The sequence below is a fragment of the Falco rusticolus genome, chromosome 3, assembly GCF_015220075.1.
Source record: "Falco rusticolus isolate bFalRus1 chromosome 3, bFalRus1.pri, whole genome shotgun sequence".
NCBI classification, from domain to species: Eukaryota; Metazoa; Chordata; class Aves; order Falconiformes; family Falconidae; genus Falco; species Falco rusticolus.
Genome location: NC_051189.1, coordinates 76264347 through 76282291, shown reverse-complemented (window position 1 = coordinate 76282291; position 17945 = coordinate 76264347). Strand labels below are relative to the sequence as shown.

At 40.6% G+C, this 17945-nt stretch overlaps 1 long non-coding RNA gene across 1 annotated transcript; it reads right to left on the bottom strand.

The window, feature by feature from the left end:
- Positions 1-457: 457 nt before the first annotated feature.
- On the bottom strand, positions 458-13825 carry LOC119144216. The gene is made up of 3 exons (XR_005102998.1): positions 13672-13825; positions 13254-13345; positions 458-644 (listed from the first exon to the last, which is right to left on the bottom strand). It is a non-coding gene; the product is annotated as an uncharacterized LOC119144216 (long non-coding RNA).
- Between the last annotated feature and the right edge of the window lie 4120 nt (positions 13826-17945).

Sequence of the window (17945 nt, the reverse complement as noted above, 5' to 3'; positions counted from 1 at the left end):
TCCATGAAAAAAATCCTTTCATATTCAGCCACATCTGATGATCTGTGTGGTGGGCTGTCTCTTCAGCCCAATGTACTGTCAACCTACTGCTTTCATATTCTGGGCCTGTTGTTGACTCAACTATAACACCACTGGTTCTCTCAGTCATTAGTGTGCAGTCCGTTAATGAGCAAGTAAACAATCTTGTCACATTAACAACATTTTTACAGCATATGCAGCTTGTGAAAGCACTAGCATTGAGGGAAACGGCCTTCTATCAACCCAATGCTTTCAACAAAAAACCAAGCTCTGTGGGTTTATTAGAAAGATTTGCAGTCCATTACCTAAGGTTTGCTAATTGCAAACTAAGCTTGAGACATGAATCAAAACTTCAAGCCATAATTTTCAGTAACAGTATAAAAGCTTACAAAGCTTAGCTGCTGCAGCAAGGTAGGAGATTAGATTTCCTTACCAAATTTAACTCAGGTTCTTTAATTATGGGTACTAACAATCCAGCTTCCGACCTTTGCTATAAATGTACACGTCTGTAGCTTCAATTAGTCCAGGCTTGTCTGAATCACAAAGTGAAGCTCCACTCATGCTCCCATTTCAATCAACAGGGGAAAGTGCAAGCTTACTTCCAGCTTAAGTTTAAACTTTGAATTCTGTGGAAAGACAGACAGAAAGAAATGTAACTTCAGTGGGTCAAGGGGATTTTCATGCCTCTGTAAAACCTGAGCAAAGCTTTTTCATAGCATAAGGAAACCCATCCTCTTTGGTATAATCTGTTTTGTCCACTGCAAGGCTATGTTTTTTCTCCTACCTAGCCAGTCAAGCCCGTCCTTGTCAGGCATCTGCACACCCTCTTGCTCAGAAAGCCTCACAACTTTTTGCTTCTGCCCCCACCTTTGTTATGGCAGATGCATCCATGATTCTGCTAGCCTTGCACCTTCCTAATTTTGAGACCTTGAGAAGATCTGGGGAATAAAAGTCATTGTTTAAAATTTCATAACTGAAAATACCTAAAAAAAAAGAATAATTGGTTCAATGCTTGTGGCAGATAAGGAAATGGCAATTCCAAAATCCAGTCTACATGTTCCCTACAAAGATCTTTCAAAGATGTTTTAATTTTTAATCAGAAAGATTGAAGCATATCACTCAACATGTCTGTTCATGGCAGAAATCTGATTTCCTGAACTTGTTTTGCTACTGATGATGATCAGGACTCAATTAAAATGTTAAAGGCACACCTTCACTACATTGTGGATTTGGAATGAATTTCTGTTTTCTGGCTTCCACAGGGTTGGATGTACATTTTCAGGAAAAAAAGTCTCAGTGACATTAAAGTTCATATTCAGACTCAGCCAAGGCTTTTTTAGACTGCAGGATTTCTTTTTCTTCCTTTTCTAAGCTATTCCTTCCCTCTAGCTACAGCAGCTATTTATTTGTGAGTTACTTTAAATCTCTTCCATTTTATAAGGCACTTCACTTTTGACAGCAGTGGAAAAAATGCAGCTTTGCCTTCTAAATTTAGTAGAAGGAGAAGAAAAAAAACCACCAGATTGTTTGCTGGTGTCTCTGCTTCTATTCTTCTGTTCCAAACTATTCTCCATAAGTTCCTGTCTGTCGCCTTTTGTAAATAACATCTGCTTTTAAAACTCCCTGTCTGCTAATTAGTCTGAATCGTTTGTAAGAGTACAGTACTTATTTAGAAATGTACAAATCAAATGCTAATGGGTGGTAACAAGAATTTCCCACTCACTCAGCATTTACATCAATTTCCACATTAGAACTATGTAAAAATAACCAAACCCACTCAAACCTAGACAATTTGATGGGGCTGGGGAGCGGAGAAGATGTTTCAAAATCATGCATTTGGGTTGACACTGCCAACTACTTTCAATCTTGAGGAAGATTTTTCTGGTGATATTAATTGGGTAATTGTCCTTCTTATCTCTTTTCTAACATATCAGCTGGCTTGGGGATCTCTCCCCTCTGCTGTGGAGAGCTTCAGCCCACATTGGTTCTTTCTCAAGGGAATGTCTCAACTCCAGGGTACAAAGTAATCCCAACGCAGTTACTTTCTGTTTCTATGACTATTTAGAAATTTCATACAAAACCAAATAGTGCAGACCAGCTCCATCAATAAAGGTTGAAGGAAGGAAGTCCTGAAGTACCTATTTCCTGATTATTAATGACTTGCTAATAAAAGATGGGAGACAAATATAAATCTACTTTGCTTATGGCAAAATACGGCTTTGAACAAAAAATATCTTCCTTCACAAGGTAAAATTCCTGAATTCCAGGATCTGGGTGATAAACCCTAAGAGCTGATAAATCCAGTCCTAATGGTCTTTTACCAGTAAGTTCCTTAGCTGAATTAAGCAACTGAAGGACAAACCAGAAAAAATAACACACTACTTTGATAAAAGCCTAAGTAAAGTTCTCAAGAGCCAGCTGGAAACAGAAACATGAACCAGAGCTGTGTCAGAGGGGATTCTTCACAGCTTTGCTCTTGGATGTGTGTTCTTTAATGATCTGGAGAAACGCGAGTGTTATCTGTGGGAAAAAAAAAACAAACCAACCCCCTAATCTGGCTGTACACCATGTTAACAGCCACAAAAGCATTGCCAGAACACCCAGCTACTGGATGCCCATCCCCCTGAAACCTCAGGGAGACAATCTTTATTTTAGGCAAACCCTTGAAAGCTGGCACTAACCTAAACATTCACCCCAGTTCTGGTCCCTCAGATGCATCAGTGTCTCTTCTGAAGGAAAACCATTATCTTTCTGAATCTTACCCGTCTGGCTTACAGACTAATTGCTCGAGAGGTGCATAAGCCATGGTGCCAGACATGTGCAGAAATCAGGAATAGACAAAGGCATTATAAATTATTTGAAAACCACATCTCTAATGCTCCTTTGGAAAGAGGGAGTCCTTGAGGAATAAAGAAAGGTTGTTAGGTCTGCAGAGACAGAATTCTCGTTCCTTACCTCCAGCAACTGAATATGGCTGAAAAGCCCCAAATAGTTCAGTTGCTGCCACCTTATGACTAGCCAAGTCCTCTGACAGATAATTTCACTGCTAGGGTGATTCCTTGACACCAAAGCAAGATAAAGTGGGAGTTCAGACCAAGAGTCCATTTAACCCGGTATCCTAACTCTGACACTTATGGCCACAAGTGGCCACCAAGGGAAGGACAAGAACAGGGTAGGCATATACGCTCCTTTTCCTGAGTATTTTCTCAATTTTCAGCTCTTACTAGCTCAAAAGATTTCCTGAAACTAATGTGGTCTGTCTACTTTTTAAACCCCAAAAGGTTTAAAGTGGAATATTCTTCCAATTATTCACCCAGTTCACTTGAACTCAATGGAAACACTGCACATTTACAACCACCTTCATTGAGTTCTCCAGGTCTGCTATGAATCATTTTCCTGAGACAGGAATGCAATGCAATGCAAACATGTCAAAGCCAGCTTTAAGCCCACTAGTGTAGGTACAGACAGAGGTTCAGCCACAGCCTGGGCTGCCCATTTGACTATTTGCAGAGCTTCTGCAGTGAGTTTTGCAGCTCCTTTGAAGCTCTATGGTGCCACAGTGACCCTGCTTCCAGATCACAGCTCAGATCTGTGGGCACTGTGCTAGTTATACTGACTGCAAATACAGTTCTTGTCTCCAACAGCTTACTTTAACCTAAAACTGGTAAAGAATCACAGATTTCTTACTGGGGTACACTCCATAGTGGTAGAAGTCTCACACTGACATAACAAGGAGCAAGAGTGATCTGATAACACCGCTGTCCTGAAGCACTTAATGAGCAAGGACCAAGAGCTAAATTCCCATCCTGTCCTCCCCAACTACCAGTGACACAATCTGAGAGCAATGTTTGACACTTAATCAGAAACCATCCAACTGCAGAGCAGCAGTCTGTTGTTTCTTGTGGATCCCATTTTGCACCTTTCTCAGCCAGTACAGTTTGAGCTCGGATCATCTCCCTGCTCACAGAAGTTCCTATTCTAGCTGAGACACTTATCAGCTTCACCCGGACTATGCTGTTTCTACCTCCATTTGTCATGCTTATGGTAACATGTTTATTACTTAATGTTCATACAAAGCTTGGAAGGTAGAAAGTGTTGTCTAACTGCTAAATATTCTTAAATGTTCTTAAAATCTCCAAGGCAGGAAACTCACATACAGGAGGCAGCTTGCAACACCTGTCTTCTATTACCCTAGGCTAAGGGACAGCTACACAGGGGCAACCACGGTGGCTAGGTAACATAGTCAAAGGCAGGGTTACATCCCATACCTACCGCTTTTTTTGTGGCTAAATGAAAGCTATGCTGCTGAAAGGGCTGCCCAGAGTCCCAGCACCACGATGCCCACGCTGGCTGTGGGCAGAAGGGCAGCTCCCATTGCCTCTTCTGGGTCCCTGCAGGCTCCCGTCTCCCTGGGAGCCCACTGCTGGCACCTGAGCCACCCTTGTTTGGTACATGGAGCATATATTTATGGTGCCATATAAATGTTTCATAGGAACACATACCTTATTAGTTCAAGAAAGAATGAAGGATTTCTGTGCACTGTGGTCTAATCGTAATGGATCTCAATTACTTGAAAGACCTCTAATAAATTTCTATATTGGCAATGCCCGAGTTAAGAGTTCAGTCAAGAAATTAACACAGAGTTGTTCAACCTTTCGGTACCAATTTTCACGAGCCAGGCAATGCTGCAGGACTCAAAAACCTAAAGAGAAAAAAATGATCTAAAATAGCTGTTTTCATACCACCTCCTCCTTCCCTCACTAGTTGACAAGAGATACTGTAATGCAGATTAATGGAGGAGGGGAAGAAAGGTTTTGCTGTGCCTAAACCCAACTTTTCCTCCAGCTTTCTGAAAAATCTAATCTGTTGTCAGCTGCCAAGCTTGGACCAGAAGGCAAGCTCTACGCTGAACCTCTCTGTATGCACTTTTTATTACAGAAGCATACATCAACCCAGGGATTACAAGCGAAGCATTTTCAACTGGCACATTTTCATTCTACATTACTGAAGTATTTACATCCTGCTTCTAAGTATATATTACTCTATACAGAGTATATCTGTAATATACACTTACAGTGTAAGCACCAGGACTATAATTTTTAAACAGCAGTTGAAATCCTCAGTCACTGATATGGTTTTGGCAGCATACTGACTTTCATTTTTCATATCACTAACTCTGTTTGACTTAAATGCTTTCAATTTTAAAAACTGTTTTCTCACGAGTTCAATAGTTACACCCCAGATATCTCCTGCACCATCTAAATTGAAGTATGAAATCTCATCAACATCCAGGAAATCTGTCTAGATGCACAATGTAATAATGAGACTTAAGAACTGCTCAGCTAATAGAAATAGATAGGCTGAGAGATACATTAAGCTCAGTCTCCCCCATTCCTAATTGAACCTTTGACTGCAGTGAAGGTCTGATACCTGCTGTCACAAAATGTTCCTTAAAGAACAGCTCGGGGATGTGGCAACAATCAATAGGTACGCTTTCTAAACTAAGTCTGCCATTACCGGGCTTCTGAGTTTGCACTGACCTCATCAGATACAGACTAGCAATCCTGTAGCTTCCGACAGATTGTTTAGTTAGACTTTGATTTTGCAAATACTTCTTGAGATGACCTCAGCCTAGGCCAAAGACCCCAGCTTGCAAGGAATCTCAAGGGATACGAGCCTGGCTGGGCACAAAGCACAGGCACACTTTGTTCAGCAGTTCAGGAGGTGTAACCACCTTCCTTTTCCATCTCTCAGCTGCTGCATTAGGAGATCCTTCTTTGTCAGTCGGTTTAGCCTCACCTCTCACATCTATGCTTCACAAAAAACAATGCACTGAAAACAAAAAACCCAAACCTGAGCCACTCAATAATCTCTTGGCCGGTGCATGTGAGAAAGTCAATGCTGGGCATCTCCATTAGGGTTCTGCACCATTACAGTGGAGCAAAGATGGATGATGGAGAGAATCACAGTCTGGCACAGGGAATTCCTGACACAGGCCAGGAATTCCCACACCACAACAAAATCATTTCTCAGACTAGCAGGAGGGGGGAAACACAGTAAAGAACAGTTTAGGAACTCCTGATATATGAGTGGTAGAGTGATTTGGCTTTGGGTTTTTTGCATTGTTTATTTTAAAACTTTATTTACTTTTATGAACAGCTTAATTACAAGGTCTAAATTTAGTCTACTTTACAAGTGGTATTGCTTGCTGGTGTAAAATGTTTGGTTTATTATATTCCAAAGCTTCATATTTAAGGAAAAAAAAGGGACAACTTTACACCTCTTCTGGCCAAGTTTGAAGGTTGGATCTTTTTTCAAGTCAGTACAGTACAGAACTTGGCTGTGAAGACAGAATTTAAGGAAAACCACTTCTGAAAAGGTGTTCTAAGGTGGAATTAAGAACATGAAAGATCTACTTTACTCAGTTGTTGTTCTTAATGGGGTGCCTGGTGAGTCAGTGTATTTAGGAGTCCTTCTAGAGTATGGCAGCTTGTCTACTTTTATGTTTTGATCCTACTTTGATTCAACTTTCTTTAGATATAAACACTGTAAACTTGCAAGTCAACCTGAGGTCAAGCTCTCATGGCAGCAGCATGTACATTATGAAAGAGTGAAGTAATGTGTTACATTGCTGTGAGACATAAGCTGAGGGTTTAGATGGTCATGCTCCTGCTCCTTGTGCCTCCTTGAAGGCTAAAACAAGGGAAAACATCACAGAGCAGAAGTCACAGCTCCAAACTGAGAGCTGATAAAAGCACAATGTCGAAAGCAGAATAAAAATCTATTACCCCTACTAAAAAGTTCAATAAAGAGTTGCAATTCAAGGAACCAGAAACATTGGTTCTGGAATGACAAAACCTAATAAACTTCAACAGGAGGGAAGATTCTTAAAACAAACTGAACAGTCATTTCTTGCCTTGCAAATATTAGGAAGGAAATCAGATCCATTCATTTGGAAGCAACTACTACTGTAAAGGAGCTGGGGTTTTGCCTATTTTGGGGTTGTTTTTTGGGGGTTTTTTTTGTAAAAAAAAAAAACCCTGAGTCATGCTAATAAATCCCAGCTATGATACAGAAAAAAAATCTGTGAAACTCTTTCCATATGGTTCTCGCTTTAAACTGCAATATTTTTGAAACAAATTTTGTATAAAGAATTCCAGAGAGTAAGCAGAATAGTCTGAAGTTCATTTCTAAAAAGCACTTTTCAGAATTATTTAAAACATATGGAAGAGCTGGTCTTTTGGTTAAACAAGATTCTTGAATCTGAGATTCAGTTTTATGCCTGAAATGGTTCTTGGTAGATTTTCAAATAATTTTACTTTGCCTGCTTCACCATTTCTGACTAAGTTACAGACCCTCAGAACATATTTTTTCCTTGAGACTAACCATAGCTGGAGCAGACAATGTAAAACTCCCAGTTCTGAAATGTCTCAGGAAGTAGAGAGTTCAAAACAAAGTTTTAATGGCCTAAACGGTACTTTTAAAGTTTGGCTGTTACATAAAGTACTGTCAGAATCTGATCACCATTCTTACTTGTTCAGACAAAATTTGTAGCTGACATTAAACTACAAGTGATATAAATAAGCTTGCGTGACACCAGCAGTATTTAGAAGTGTGCTTAATACCCAGCCACATAAATCATATCTACAAGTCCTCCCTGATAAGACTTGCAGACTTTTGCATGTATGTTCTGCAGTCAAATAAAAATATCTATAGGCTAATTATTCAATGGCCTTAAGTCATGGGGCTCAGGTATGGAAAGCTTTGAGGTTTGAGTTCTTCTTGCTTCAGGATTAAACTCTTTGTGAGTTCATAAGTAACTGAGGTAGCCAGCAGGTTTATGCAATATTTATCTTACTTAAATTCCCCAGAATGTACAATTTCTTTTGAGTCTGCCTATTTCCCTGTGCTCAAAGTCCTAAAGGAAACAGGTTTGCCTCCCTCATGCTTGTGTGCACAGTTCAGAAGACCACTGTGCAAAACAGAACCTCTCAAAACAGGTTCTGTGGACCAAGTGGAGATGGATCCCCTGGACCAGCTAGCTGGCTCTGCTCTTCATCTCTGGCTGCTGCCTGTGAATTGGAAGATCAGAGACTGTTTTATACTGTTATTCCAGCTAGGCCATTGCTATAATTGCCATCAGGGAAATGTTGTAATCTCACGTGGGACAGGATACGCATAATCTTGAATGGGTTGTGAAGTATCCAGGAGACAATTCGTCTATTAAGACATGAGCTGCGCTGTGAGCGACACGTAAGCAAATCTTGTTTGGTTGCTTATGAACCATTAAGGATTTTTCTTACTCTTAAAGGTGATGCCATCACTGAGAATGAACTAGGTTACCCCTTCTTATATCAGGCTGTAAAACAGCTGATCGGCTTATACCAAAGGGCAGACACTTCACCATGCTGGGCAACGTGCCCCAGTTTGGATTCAAAACCTCAAGATCTAAGTACAATCTGAGGCCTGTAAGTGGCAATGTTTAAGGTTAGCACATTTTAAGAGCTTGCTTTCTTCTGTTTGTCTTCTTATACAGAGACACCCTTCAAGCATTTGTTCACACAGCCTGTATCTCATGTAGAGTTTACTGCTGTTACTATGGAACCATTAGGATCAGCTAAGATAGTCTTAGCCCTACACTGGCTTGGGACTGTGAGGCCCATTCCTTTTGGCATCAGGGAACGCCAGAGATGCCTTCAACTGGTGTAAAGAGCCTCTCAAAATCAGCTGAGTGTCCGAGGAGTCCATAGTCATCCTGTCAGGGCTCCACATGCAGGTTCAGGGAGTACAGGCAGTAGGAAAGACTCAGGGAGATCCCAGGAAGGGTCTAGACATGCAGCCGCCAAGGAGGCACTGAGATAACCAACAGCAGGTTGCCACAGGCTGCACTAACTCAGGACTGCAGGAAAAGGGTGAGCCGGAGACCAAGATACAACAAAGTTCTTACACAGTCGCTGCTCTGAAAGGAAGTTAGAAGTCAGAGCAGACTCAAAACTAGGTTGAGTCTCCCTGGGCAAATTTTGCAGGGCCACAGGTCTGCCCCTCACACCTGCACCAGGCACTAGGCCAACATGCACAGCTTCCCTCCCGCCTCTCTTCCCCTGGCCAAGCGACCAAAGCTAAGCACTGTCTTCTCCTATCACTGCATTAAGAAACACAGTAGACAGAAAGGAAAAACAGCATCAGCTGCAAAATTTCCTCCTTAGTCATAGGTATGAGAAAATGCTTCGCTGTAGACAGGAAAAGTGAACACCCATTCTCCTCCCTTTCACCTCCTCCTTGGACACCACGTTCAGTTAATGGAAATATCAGGGGAGTGTCGTCTTAGAATTTAAATGGCACATTATTACAGGGAATTGGGGGGGGGAGGAAAGAGTGCACAAATTTTCTCACTGCTTGTATTGTTTTAATTTTTAGTTGCAACATGTATGTACTCTAAGGAGATGTGTAGTATATCCAGTACCTTGAAGCCCTAATTATCAATACCGTACGCTCCCAGCATCACTGTATTTGTACATAAAACCGAATTAGCAATATCCACCAGGCCAAATTATTCTCTTGTTCACACTGGTACAACTCTTCCTGTCTTAAAAATAGTAACTGGGATCCATGTTCAATTTGCTCTGCCTTCATGTGAAGTTTTATGTCTTTCTTAAGCACACATTTTATTATTAGGTCTCTTATTTCCATCTGCTCATACTGACTCACACAAAAATTCTCTCTTTAGGGCATTCTATAAACAAACTAATGAGATGAATGCAAATTACAGCAGTCATTCCTTCTGCCACAGCCTTCTCAATGCAAAGGCCTCTGTGTGCTGAAGGGATATGTGGAACTGCGTTTCCAAATAGGAGCTGCAGGTTTTGTTGATTTAAATAAAATATTCATGTTTCTTCCAAGAGATGCACAATGAAAATTTTACTTGCTACTTTGACTATACTCATGTATACATATTTTTTTAATTAAAAGTAGTAGACCTTTGATGGAACTGAGTGGCTTTCTCCACAGCAGTTCCTTGGGGTCAGCTGTAACTATTCCCGAGCCAGGTATGCACCGCTGATTGCTGATCTAAGGTACCTAGCTGTATGATTAACACACATCAGTTTTCTCAATCACTTACAGAGCTGAGCAGTGTCTAGTGATCTCTGTGGCCCCAGTAGCAAGGCCTGTGACTGCCCTTGGTTTTGCATCATGTTGAATTCTCCTGAACACTTCTCCTTTGCCAGGGTTGCAAAAGCAGCAGCCTGCAACTTGTCAGAAAACACTAGTCATTGGCCGTTCATCAAAGGTAAAAAGCTGCAGCCAGGGAAAGTGATATTTGGGACTATTCATTTGAGGTGCAGTATGTTCTCATTTGTTCTTCAGCTGTGATACCCACACACTGCCACTCATTCAGAGAAGCAAATACTGATGCTAATGAGATGCCCTCAGCAATGTGCAATTTGCTTTCTTCAGCAGAATAATACCCTTTGACCTAAATGTGCCTTTTTTTTTGCCAGGATGTTTAAAGTATAAGCAAATAGATGCATTTTCATCTTTTCTGTCTTCTAAATCTGAACAGCACAAAAAAAGCAAGTAACAAGCAGGCAACTAATTAAATTCTTCCTTGGAAGAACAACAGCAACAGCACCACCTTTTTACGAGCCACATGCTTTTAAACTGGCTACTCCACTTTCTATTTCTTTAGCCTTCCTTCTTTTTTCTGCTTTTAATACACAGTTCATGAATGCTGGACTTAATTATCTCCACAGCAATACTCATCAAAGCACTCCAGCTTCTGTGGAACCAGGGTTGAAAAGTTAGTAGGCAAATCTAAAGGAAAAGTGCACCCGTTGGATTCTTACAAGCAGGTTAAATGTTCACAGGATGAAATAAATAAAACTGGAATATTTCTTTCAAAATGTATTTTCTCTCAGCTGACGTCTCTGAGTGGTGCTAGTATTACCTATCTTGATGATGAACATATTTTCAAGAGCATTTTTCTGCTAACAAACAGACATTCTGAGAGGTAACCATATGTTTAAGTGCTCCGCAGAGCCACGGTCTGAAAGAGGAAAGGTTCTTATGGTAAGTGTGCCAAGACAAAATCCTGGTCCACAGAAGTCAGTAAGGATTTTTCTTTTGATTTTAATGAAGCCAGGATTTCACTCAAGAGAACTGCAGAAGGGTCAACCTATTTAGAGAAAAAAAGTATCCAGATGTCTCACAGTATTATGGGCTCTAAATCAGAAATTGCTGTAGCACTGTGAAACCTTTCCTTACTCGCTTTACTGCATGATATCAAATGCCTTATTTTTAGCTAAAAATTATTTTTCCCAATAAAATCAATGTAAAAAAAGGTATTGGAGAAGAAATGCATGTCCACTGTACCGTGAGACATACAAATACCTGTTGTGTTTTACAGCTTAATCCTTCTGAAGAGAGTTAGATTTATCTTTTTTATGCTAACAACCACATCTATTTATACCTTATGGGTTTATTCCAGAGTAAAAAGTGAACAATGAGCCTATGAACTGATAATACAGGTGGGTTTTGGTTGGATTATTTTTATGTGTTTTTTTTTTTCTCAATGGGGAAGTGACAGAAGATTCCCTAGCACTCACAGGCATGCATGTCTGCAAGGCTGGTCAGAGATATGAATGGCCATTTTCACTCAGCTGTCTTAAAAAACTACTGACTTAAAAAACAGACACATGCCTTCCGTTAAGATCAAGTTATATACCCATTTAGGAAGCCAGGGGAATATTAATCACCATCTTATTATAATTCAATTGCATTCAGCCTCTTTTTCTCCTCCCAGTCCTTTCCAGACACTGCTTTTCTGTTGTATTCCGACAGCATCCCGTTGGGATGCTGACATTCTGCCATATCTATTGCTTAGAAATATACACAAGGAGAACATAATTCCTGCCAAAGGTCTCACCAGTTGTAAAGCAAACAAAAAGTGTCCTCAAAATGTTCCATCATATGCAAAATTAGACCATGTTGCAGTCAGGGAAACTTCATGTATTCAATGGGGTTTGTATTTCATTTAGCGTATCTAGATGTCTCCTCCCTGAACGGAATGTATGTTGAAATTGCACACAGTAACCTTGCCGTTACTGCCCAGCCTTTTTCTTGAGAAATCCAGCACTGGAAGCCCAGGCTTTTTGACTTACTCAGTCTTGAGCTGCTGTCTGACTGTGCAATCTGTCACTGTCAGCCTACAAGGAGAGGCTGACAACAAGCCGTGTAGTAAGTAATCAACCCACAAATACTTCTACATACTTTCCCACTGTAATTTCAAACCTTGGAGCCTGAAACTGATCTAAGTTACATCAGCATAAATCCTGACTAAGGCCATCAAACTATGTAATTCCTAGCAATTATTTTAAGGGAAATGAAACCAGATTCCAGCACAATGAATCCTAAAAGCCAGATGAGACTTAATATAGTCATATCATTTCATTTTATGAGCCCAAACCCAAGTGAGCAGCAGCACTAACTGACCCTCAGTATACACTCTCATTGCAAGGAAATTACAGAATTGTACCATTAACTTTTTCATTAGCATTGCAAAGAACTATTACGTTTTTTTATTTGCAATTAGCTGAGTGTAATTACTGCATAATCACTAGAACTAAGTGCTGTCTTTGCCAAGTGTTGGTTGTGTAATTACAGATTAATAACAAGGGTAACTGTGCTGTAGCACAAAGCAACACCCCGTAGATCTATTCTTGGATCCAGAACACTAAGGGGCACTGAGTAGCTCTCTGATTCCAGACCAAAGGATATGGTTGTATAATTTAATCACTACAGTGACCATGAAAAATACTTCCAAGGGAAATTTTTAGAGTTGGGGTTTTTTTTGGTTTGGTTGTTGTTGTTGTTGTTTGTTTTTTGGTTTTGTTTTGTTTTTGTTTTATTATTATTATTATTGGGGAAGAAGTTCAGTTCCTCAGTACCAAAGAAACTCTGATAAAAATCAGAAAGACATATTTGAAACAGTCTTCCCATTTTAATTGGTCTGTCCCAGACTTGAATTCAACTTTCACCACCTTAGTGACCATTACCAGAAATTACAGGGGCTAAATGTGAAAAGCTGTCAGTTGTTTCTCAGCACTGAGCTGTAGTAAGAAAAATGACAGTGGTGCCGCTGAAATGGACCCTTCCGAACTCTGAAGGGGTGGAGGAAAGCCTGAATGAGAAAGCCAGCCTGCATCATCATCATCTTTTTTCTGGAGAACGATCAGTACCTCTAAGATGTTTGTTGTCTTCTTCCTCCTGCATACTCAGCAAAACAACCAGCTGGGCTTCTGCATATGTCATTTATCCAGAAAAAGAAACCCTGGAGAAGAAAGAACTACAAGGTTTTATCCAAACATGAAGCACAGATCTCACTTTTGACAAAACTACTTCCTAGAATGTGTTTAAACATGAGATTTTCTGAGATGAATGGGGCAACTGCTATCTTCCTCAAGGCATCCTTGCATCAAGCAACTTGTCATGAAACAGAGGGATATGAACCCCTGTCCCTATTTCTGGTCTGGTTTGAATGCACACCACTGTGGTTTCAGACCCTGACTCTTCTCTTCCTTGAGGTGGAATTTCAGTTCCAGGGCAAGAACCATAAAAAGTAATCATATATGCAATCTAGAAGGCTCATCTACTTACACTTCCTTCTTTCATGCAGGGATCCTTAACCATCCTGTTGAAGTCATCATATATTTTAAATGCAACAGAGAGTGCTCAATGCAACAGGGGGAAAAAAAGATTCCAACCATGCAGCCACAGATTCCAGCTCATATTATCTAAGGCTTCAGCAAGATCCTCCTACACCAGCATGTCTATAGTTTAGAGGACAGATTGCTCCATCCAAGCCTTTGCTTTCTCCCTCAATCTTCTGACCTTCTCATGGCAGGTCCTCTCAAACTGGGTACACAAAAGTAGAAGCATTCAATATAAAACAAAGCCCTAATTATTCCCCTAATTTTTATATAAGGGCAGCAATTAGTTTATGGTCTGTTGCAATGAGCTCCTGTGTGGCTTGTGTAACAAATGAGATCACTTCAATTAGATGGTCATTAACAGCAGTGGCTTAATTGCCAGTTGTAAATTATTTTTGTTCCAAACACATCACTAGCATTACTTTATCCACAGAGCTTGTCTTGTGCTTTCAAGGTTCAGGGAAAATTAGTGTTTGCTTTATGTGACTGGTACACTAAGAAACAAGGACTAGATTGTTTTTCTAGGTACTTAGGTGTCTGGGTCCCATTCAAATCGATGGAATCCTTTAGAAACCTGGCCCCAAATGACCAGGGCTTGTGTGCTCTGTGTCTGCTGTACAGCCTATGGGCACGTGCTTAGCCAGTTGGTATACCAGCTGCTACAAGCAGCCACAAAAACAGCACAGTACTGAGTCATCATTAAAGCAGGAGCAGTTTGTCAAACCATATCAAGGGTCTGATGAAGAATAAATGTCACAGTCATTAATGTAATCTCTGAAAGCACCTTCTCTCCTGGATTTCATATCCATATGGATTAGTGTTGTTGGAAGTGCACAGTACAGTAATAAATGTTTAGTATTCAACTTAACTTAAAGAATAAGAGTTGATGCAGAAGAGTTACCAAGGGCATGCAGTTGCAAGCGACATGATTCATGCACTAGTACTAGTCAACATCCATCTGGGAAGAGGGGAAGAGCACCACCCCAGATCTCACAAGGGTATCATCCTGATGTGAATTCTAGCAGCTGTACCCTCTGCTCACCACCTAGAGAGACACACCAGTTCTGCTCAGAAGTCTTATAAATCTGAGCAGTCAGTAGATTGGCAGTGCAGCAAAAAGATGTAGGAATAGGGTAGTACTGAATTTTTCTTAAAAACCTTGGATATGAATTAAAGGAAAAACAGTAGGGTTCAGCCCAATGTGAATAATTCAGCAATAATAGTGCCACTGCTTCAGTCACACTGGCATGTTTTCTATTTATGTTTCTATGTCTGAAACTTCACTATATTCCACAGGGGAAAATTAATGCCCTGGTCTGTACAGTTCTTGCAAAAAACCCACTTTTTCTGACCTGATATTACTAATTTAAATCAATGGCAAAATTTCTGCTTACTTTGACATGAGCAAAACCAAATCTGAAACTACATGTTGCCTATCACTGAAACCCAGGAAGATACAATTTTACAAAACTATGATCTACTGTTCATTTACCGCACCTCATAAGCATCTCCTTTCTGGAAATTATAAAGAAATCTACTCAAACTAGAGCTACAGTAAGGGAAAATACATACATACTAGGTTTAGACTAGCCTTTGGACCCAAAACTCAGTTAAAAAGCTCCTGTTTCTGAGCTGGAATATAAACATTAGAATTGAGCCCTGATCTGACAGAACAACTTTACAACTGTCAAATTTTCTAAAATATTCAAGTACAGTCAGTAACAAAAGGGTGGAAAGGGTAAAACCAAGACTATCCTACTAATCTGTGAAAATACCACAATAACCCCTGATAGAATGACTACTCAGGAATGAGACTGTACTTGTTTCTCCCCTGTTTTTTGATGCAACCATTTAGAAAGAGACACTCACTAGTTCCAGATAGTATTTTAACATATACTGAGCAAGAAAACAGCATCCCATTTCACTTTCACAGTAATCAGATACCTGCATGCTACAGATGTGAATAAAAATGGCATAACAGCAGCTGAAGGTACAAGAAACCTATAAAAGAAATGCTCTTTCTGCAATGATGATTGGTACAATTTTTTGACTTTACAATATTGGCCAGTGGGCAGGAAGTAAGAAAGGGTTTTCACCTGTGTGTGGTCTTCCGAAGAAAGATCTCTTGGTAAAGACCTCTGCGTAAAGATTATGTACCCATGACACTACTGAAGCTGCTGGGGAGATGGGTAGGACAAAACAATTCCCTAGGCACTCAAAACAGGGGAAAATCCTCTGAGAAGGAAGAGAAACTCTCCCTTACTTACTGTTGTAGTATTGTTTTGTTGTTAGATTTTGATGAGGAAAAAGGCAAGGGGAAAAAACCCCAAACCAAACAACACTTGGTTAGCGGATTAAAAAAAAAAAGACTGAAATCTTGGATTTTAAAGGCTTTTTTTTTAACCTCCCTCATTTAATACTGGGGGAGTAATAGCTGAAGACCAAAGTGCAGCATACAGACCTTCAGAATCTTCAAGCAGGAAAAGTGGTTTCTTCACAGCTGTTGGTGACAAGATTAATGGAAATACACAGGTAAACAGAGACGCCTGGCAGGGGATGGGCCAGCCTACTTAAGGCAAAATTAAAAGATTAACCCCTATTTTCTTCAAAATAAAATGTTACTGACCTGTGTCCTTATAAATAATCCTGGAAATGAAAAAAAAATCACCAAAATCAGTCATTAAGGCTATAAGTTTTCACAAAAGCTTGCTGACACTGCACCCTCAACCTCAACTTCTAATCTGTGGTATTTACAGAAACTATACCACATTTCCCATCTCCTGACTTGCTGATTTCCTGATTAACTATATAGGCCAGTAGTGGGGGACAAGGAGGGGAATAATGGAAAAAATAGAGGAAAACAGCTATAACTGCTTGGAAAAAAAATTAGCAAATCTTTTGCCGTCTCTGGATCTGTCATCCTGTTGAAATAAAAGCTTTTCAACAAGACCATTCCCCAGCTGGCAAAGGTCTGACTGTATTCAGATCTCTGGTTTTGCTCTGCCTTTTTATTCTATTCCCAGCAGTCTCATACTGTTTCTTCACAACCAGTGGAAGATCCCACCTTAGTGACAGATCTGTGGCTTAGGAGGATAATTATCCTTTGCGAAACACACCTTTATAAAAATGGCAAAAAGTAGAGAGAGGGTAGCAGAGAACATTGCCGGCTCTTCCATATTAGTACTGGGAACACCAGCATGAACCTGGTATACTTGCATAAACTACTGTGCCGTAAGTCCATTCAACACACCAAAAAGTCATCTCTATTCAAAGGTGCTTGTAAAAAGAGGGCAGGTCCCAAACGAAAGCAAGCCAGAGATATTGCCAGGGGCTCTACTCCTTCCAGAGGCTTGGCACATCCCTCAGCAGAGACTGCCTTAGAACAGGAGGGCACGGCCCTGCCTGGCTGCCCCTGCCAGTGCTGCCCGGGACCTGGCCCCCCAGAGCCCCAGCCAGGGACACCGCTCCCAGAGCTCTGGAACAGGAGCCGGTCTCCCTCCAGGTAACAGCTGATATGCAGAACAGCAGCCAGAATGGATTAAAAGCTTTGAGGATGCTGCCAGAAGAAATGTGCTGTTCATTTGATACTTACAAATATTCTTATGATGTGCTTATGTTTTCACCACTATATGAAAGCTGTTTTCATCAATGAAAACCTACAGAGGACATAGATTAAAATAATAATACTAAACCCCTCCCTCTGCTGGCTTAACATCATTTTTCTTAGAACTTGATTAATCAATCACGATGAAAGGCACTGAAGTGCCTTGCTGACAACATTATGACAAAAGAACTGTGGGCTCAGCTCTCTGCCAGTGTAAGAAGGTCACCCTCTGCCTCACTGCTTTTCTCCAATACTCTTTCTGTGGTGCTTGTGCAGAGATGGTTAGACAATTGCAGGCTTTGTACTGTGCATGTATTTTGTGTATCGCCTTCCCAGCTGATGACACTTCCTGACCAGTTCACTCTGCTGGAAACCCTCTTTTTTGCTACTCAGGATGATGCATGAGGTAGAAACAACAGCTTTACTGTCTGACTCCAGCACTGAGTTCACCGCACGGGCAGGTAGGAAAAATACTATTAGCAGAGTGAGTTGAGCAAGAGCTAGGATCATTGCCAGATAATAAACACGCATCTCCACAAAGCAACAATAAAGAGTATAAATAGGCTTCAGCTCTTTCCGTAAAGAAGACTGTTAATTTCCTCTGACTGCGCATAGCT